Source organism: Schistocerca piceifrons, chromosome 1, assembly GCF_021461385.2.
Source record: "Schistocerca piceifrons isolate TAMUIC-IGC-003096 chromosome 1, iqSchPice1.1, whole genome shotgun sequence".
Classification (NCBI taxonomy): Eukaryota; Metazoa; Arthropoda; class Insecta; order Orthoptera; family Acrididae; genus Schistocerca; species Schistocerca piceifrons.
In genome coordinates, this window is record NC_060138.1 from 189,817,387 (window position 1) to 189,824,308 (window position 6,922).

General features: G+C 47.0%; 1 pseudogene; it reads right to left on the reverse strand.

The window, feature by feature from the left end:
* Window positions 1–386: 386 nt before the first annotated feature.
* On the reverse strand, window positions 387–1,906 carry LOC124804896 (annotated as a pseudogene).
* Between the last annotated feature and the right edge of the window lie 5,016 nt (window positions 1,907–6,922).

Below are 6,922 nucleotides of genomic sequence, written 5' to 3' on the forward strand. Positions count from 1 at the left end.
CATGTACTGTGGGGTAGTTACAGTAAGACGATTATCTGGCTGGGTGTACAGATGGTCCCTGGTTCAAGGACTATCCAAAACGCTAGACCCTACCTTTCTGTTACCAGAAGAAATCGAGTTATGAGCCCCCGAAAAATCGCATGTTTATGCGAGGCATTTTGGTACATTTTAGGTAGAGCATGCTGTCGCGTGCCTACAGATAAAACAACAGGAACTGCAGCCGTCAGTGAATGCAGACCCATGTCAACCAATTTCCGAGCGAGCACTGCGAAAGCAAATACCTGCGATCGACATTTCGAGTCGGCTTTCTTGTAAACTGACATTTTTTTTATTTTAAACTCTTTTATTTTAAATACTTTACATAAATAAAGTTCATTGTAATCTGATCACAGTAATGACTTTAACATGTATGGCTCATCAAGTTCGTATCCAATTTTCCTGTAGTAATTCCTGGTGCCAACAGTTGATATTACTGCTATTTTAACAGATCGCAATCCTTTCAGCTTCTTCCATAAGTAACATTCCAAATCCTTGATGCTGAAACTTTGTAGGATCACGTGCATTCACTGGTACTACACTACCATAAACGTGAAGTTCACGAACTATTGAAACTCCACCCTTAAGTTCGGACCTAAATGTTTCCTCTGAGCACTTTCGTAAGCGAAGAAGACCAACAAGGATATCTTGCTCAGGATCTTCATAAGACAGAAATTGTTTCCCAGCCACCATTTGCAACATAATCGCTTCTAATCAGTTCTACCTCATAGGGTCGAACTTTGTGATGAATTTCTTGTATTCCAACCTCTCTTGTTCTAACATCTCGACAACTAGTAACTAGATCCTTCATTCTTTCTAAGGCCAGTTCTCTCAAATTTCCATGTTCAACTCCAGAGCTCACTAACGGCATGGGGATGTCCCTCTGCACCCTGTACACTCATGTCCACGGAGGTACAAGTGCACGAATGCGTGCAACAAGGTCAACGAGTGTGCTTGGTGGGTAACTTTTGTACCTTCCAGTTTACCAGAGTTCATAAAGTCCTGTGCCACGAATCACTAGTGTTGGATAAAAAATCTTTAAACCATCTGCTCGAAATGCTGGATTCTCAAAGAATTCTATAAACTCTTCAATGTCTCTTTCAAAATCAACATTTGGAAGATCTGGCATCATATGAACAACCACCTTAAATCCAGCATCTTTTGCCAAATGGAAGCTCTCACAGACTGCTTTCACTGTGCGTCCCCTATTTGTGTCTCTTGCAACATACTCATATACAGATTTGACTCCAATCTCTAGACGAATGCATCCATATGTCAACATACCTGACAAATGTCTTTTGAGACAATAATCTGGCCTAGTTTCAACAGTAATTCCAATGCATTTAGTCTTACTTTTCTCTGAATATTTCACAGTTTCATCCACATTGTTGCTAGTGTGTCCAGATAGAGCATCATGTAAATTTCTAATAAAATAATCTCTGTAATCCTCTGGCAAGCACATAAAGGTTCCACTCATGACTATAAATTCAACTTTATCTACAGTGTGGCCAAGCTGCTTCAATTATTCAACTCTATGTCTTGTTTGTAAATATGGATTATATCGTGCTCTTATGGCTCGCATGGATGTTGGTTCATATCCTGTGTGAGATTGTGTTGAATACTCAAATTCAGAGTCTGGACCTCCAGGACAATACACACATATGTTAGCAGTCATACTGATGTGTGGACAGCGATGTGGTTTGCACATCACAACAACCACTGCAATCCCACTTGCAGTCCTGATTGGTTTTGCTTTCAATTTTGGCAACAAAGTCTTCTTGTGGTCAAGTGGTACAGCAGCGATAATATCCACCAATCGTGGCGACGATTCTAAACCATATTTTGATGCTATCCGTATTTTCAGTTTATTCAGATGATCACAGCAGCACAATAATACTGTACATCTTGTAGCGGCAACACGACACGGAAACGGCCGGTGGCGGACTAAAGTCACTATTTCGGTCTTCTCAGACGATGCGTGGCATCGAGTGCACAGATGTCCCAAACAGGCATTTAAGCCGCAATGTGTGGAGGATCCAATTCAAGTCGTAGGCGCTTTTCTGATGTTTTGGGGCTGTTCTCCGTGCTATGACTTCAGCCTACTCATTCAAGCATGCCGGAAGAAACTTGCGGACTTCCTTCCTCACCGAATTGAGACTATTACACTCCTGGAAATGGAAAAAAGAACACATTGACACTGGTGTGTCAGATCCACCATACTTGCTCCGGACACTGCGAGAGGGCTGTACAAGCAATGATCACACGCACGGCACAGCGGACACACCAGGAACCACGGTGTTGACCGTCCAATGGCGCTAGCTGCGCAGCATTTGTGCACCGCCGCCGTCAGTGTCAGCCAGTTTGCCGTGGCATACTGAGCTCCATCGCAGTCTTTAACATTGGTAGCATGCCGCGACAGCGTGGACGTGAACCATATGTGCAGTTGACGGACTTTGAGCGAGGGCGTATAGTGGGCATGCGGGAGGCCGGGTGGACGTACCGCCGAATTGCTCAACACGTGGAGCGTAAGGTCTCCACAGTACATCGATGTTGTCGCCAGTGGTCGGTGGAAGGTGCACGTGCCCGTCGACCTGGGACCGGACCGCAGCGACGCACGGATGCACGCCAAGACCGTAGGATCCTACGCAGTGCCGTAGGGGACCGCACCGCCACTTCCCAGCAAATTAGGGACACTGTTGCTCCTGGGGTATCGGCGAGGACCATTCGCAACCGTCTCCATGAAGCTGGGCTACGGTCCCGCACACCGTTAGGCCGTCTTCCGCTCACGCCCCAACATCGTGCAGCCCGCCCCCAGTGGTGTCGCGACAGGCGTGAACGGAGGGACGAATGGAGACGTGTCGTCTTCAGCGATGAGAGTCGCTTCTGCCTTGGTGCCAATGTTGGTCGTATGCGTGTTTGGCGCCGTGCAGGTGAGCGCCACAATTAGGACTGCATACGACCGAGGCACACAGGGCCAACACCCGGCATCATGGTGTGGGGAGCGATCTCCTACACTGGCCGTACACCACTGGTGATCGTCGAGGGGACACTGAATAGTGCACGGTACATCCAAACCGTCATCGAACCCATCGTTCTACCATTCCTAGACCGGCAAGGGAACTTGCTGTTCCTACGGGACAGTGCACGTCCGCATGTATCCCGTGCCACCCAACGTGCTCTAGAAGGTGTAAGTCAACTACCCTGGCCAGCAAGATCTCCGGATCTGTCCCCCATTGAGCATGTTTGGGACTGGATGAAGCGTCGTCTCACGCGGTCTGCACGTCCAGCACGAACGCTGGTCCAACTGAGGCGCCAGGTGGAAATGGCATGGCAAGCCGTTCCACAGGACTACATCCAGCATCTCTACGATCGTCTCCATGGGAGAATAGCAGCCTGCATTGCTGCGAAAGGTGGATATACACTGTACTAGTGCCGACACTGTGCACGCTCTGTTGCCTGTGTCTATGTGCCTGTGGTTCTGTCAGTGTGATCATGTGATGTATCTGACCCCAGGAATGTGTCAATAAAGTTTCCCCTTCCTGGGACAATGAATTCACGGTGTTCTTATTTCAATTTCCAGGAGTGTATTTTAGAGGGCAGGATGTTTCCTGAGAGTCACAAACTTATTTGTTCTGTGTGCTTATTTTTAGCTATTGTAAAAATAGCCTACCTGCGCAGTTTTTAAAAATCCATCTAACTGACTTATTTTAACTATCAATATGAACTGGTTTTGTTGTCCTACAAGAACGTTGAATAAGTAATGCAATATTTTTTTCTGAAAACAGTTTGGTTTTATTCAGGATTCCAATACACCATGTTATTCTCCACTCTTCTGGCTACAAAACCCCATTGCCGGCCGTTGTCGCCTAGAAGGGCATGGATGTGTGTGATGTCCTTAGGTAAGTTAGGTTTAAGTAGTTCTAAGTTCTAGGGGACTGATGACCTCAGATGTTAAGTCCCATAGTGCTCAGAGCCATTTGAATCACAAAACCCTATATTTTAATATAATCTCCGTTCAATGCGATAGCCTTACGCCACCTTACTTTGGAGTGATACCCAAATGGTACCGCTCTACTGGTCAACGTCGAAGCCAACGCCAACCTCCTCATCATCCACGTACCGCTTTCCGCTGAGTGCATCTTTCATTGTGCCAAACAGATGAAAATCGGAAGGTGCGAGATCGGGGCGGCACGGTGGATGGAAATATGGAAATTTGTGGTAAGTTCTTATGAGACCAAACTGCTGAGGTCACCGGTCTCTAGGCTTACACACTACTTAATCTAACTTAAACTAACTTACGCTAAGGACCACACACATACACACATCCATGCCCTAGGGAGAACCCGAACCTACAACATGGGGAGCCGCGCGAACCATAACAAGGCGCCTGAGACGACGCGGCTACTCCGCGTGGCTATGGTGGATGAACAGTCCATTGAAGTTTTGTCAGCTCCTCTTGGGTGCGCAGTCTTTCATGGGGTCTTGAGTTGTCATGTAGAAAGAGAAGTTCTTTTGAATTTTTGTGGCGTCGTTCCTTCAGTGTCCTGAGGGTAACACAATTCACTTCAGAAATGATAGTTGCACCATGACAGAGGACATCAAAGAGAATAACCCCTTCAGAGTTCCCGAAGACCGTCGTCATTACTTTACCGACTAAAAGTGCGGATTTGAACTTTTTTTTCGGAGCAGAAATGGTTTGGTGCCACTCCATGGATTGAAGTTTTGTTTCCGGTTCGAAGTGATGAACCCATGTTTCATCTCTTGTGACGATGTTCAACAAAAAAATTGTCACTCTCAGCCTCGTATTGCGCAAACAATTCAGCACAGATGGTCCTTCGTTGCTTGCTCTTCTGTTAAGTGGCGAAGAACCCAGCAGACACACAGCTTTGAATACCCCAACTGGTGAAGGAGTGTGTCAGAACGTCCAGTTGAGCATCGAGGCGTTTGACTGTGATGTGTCCATCACCTCGAATGAGAGTGTCGTCCACTCATCGGAACATTGCAGGAGTCACAGCTGTGTGCGACCGACCAGTTACGCGGGAGATAGGACTGGTTTGCAAGACCTTGATGCGATGACGATAGACGGCTCGGCCAACGACTCCCAGCCCTTATTTTCACTGCCAGGTCTACGTAGACATTCTGCTAGCACCTGTGAATATCTGCGATGCTCTGGTTCTCGCGCCAAAAGAAACTCGATGACAGCATTCTGCTTGGAACGCATCTCCGTTGCAGACGCCTTTTGAAAGCTACGTATAGCGTCGCCACCTATAGGTACTTCATGAAACTAAAGGACCTGAAGCGGAAATATTCCACGATGTCTCACAACAAATTCCGCAAGTTTTCAACCGAAATCGACCAAGAAAAAAGTGTTGCATTACTTATTGAAAGCCCCTCTAAATGCGTTTTTATAACTTTATTATTTTCATTCAACTGGGGTAAAATTGCAATCACTTTTGAGTGAAGAGTATTCGTTATCCGCTGCCACCATCATCACGCGGAATCGAAGTACACTACTGGCTATTAAAATTGATACACCACGAAGATGACGTGCTACAGACGCGAAATTTAACAGACAGGAAGAAGATGCTGTGATATGCAAATGATCAGCTTTTCAAAGCATTCACACAAGGCCGGCACTGACATGAGGAAGGTGTACAACCGATTTCTCATACACAAACAGCAGTAGACCGGCGTTGCCTGGTGAAACGTTGTTGTGATGCCTCGCGTAAGGAGGAGAAATGCGTACCATTACGTTTCCGACTTTGATAAAGGTCGATTGCAGCCTATCGCGATTGCGGTTTATCGTATCACGACATTGCTGCTCGCGTTGGTCGAGATCCAATAACTGTTGGCACAATATGGAATCGATGGGTGCAGGAGGGTAATACGGAACGCCGTGTTGGATCCCAACGGCCTCGTATCACTAGCAGTCGAGATGACTGACATCTTATCCGCATGACTCTAACGGATCGTGCAGCCACGTCTCGATCACTGAGTCAACAGATGGGGACGTTTGCAAGACAACAACCATCTGCACGAACAGTTCGACGACGTTTGCAGCAGCATGGACTATCAGGTCGGAAACCATTGCTGCGGTTACCCTTGACGCTGCATCACAGACAGGAGCGCCTGCGATGGTGTACTCAACGACGAACCTGGGTGCACGAATGCCAAAACGTTATTTTTTCGGATGATTTCAGGTTCTGTTTACAGCACTACGATGGTTGCATCCGTGTTTGGCGACATCGCGGTGAACGCACATTGGAAGCGTGTACTCGTCATCGCCATACTGGCGTATCACCCGGCGTGATGGTATGGGGTGCCACTGGTTACACGTCTTGGTCACCTCTTGTTCGCATTGACGGCACTTTGAACAGTGGACGCTACATTTCAGATGTGTTACGACCCGTGACTCTACCGTTCATTCGATCCCTGCAAAACCCTACATTTCAGCAAGATAATGCACGACCGCATGCTGCAGGTCCTGTACGGGCCTTTCTGGATACAGAAAATGTTCGACTGCTGCCCTGGCCAGCACATTCTCCAGATCTCTCGCCTATTGTAATCATCTGGTCAATGGTGGCCGACCAACTGGCTTGTCACAATACGCCAGTCACTACTCTTGATGAATTATGGTATCGTGTTAAAGTTGCATGGGCAGGTGTACCTGTACACGCCATCCAAGCTCTGTTTGACTCAATTCCCAGGCGTATCAAGGCCGTTCTTACGGCCAGAGGTGGTTGTTATGGGTACTGATTTCTCAGGATCCATGCACCCAAATTGCGTGAAAATGTAATCGCATGTCAGTTCTAGTATAATATATTTGTCCAATGAATACCCATTTATCATCTGCATTTCTTCTTGGTGTAGCAATTTTAATGGCCAG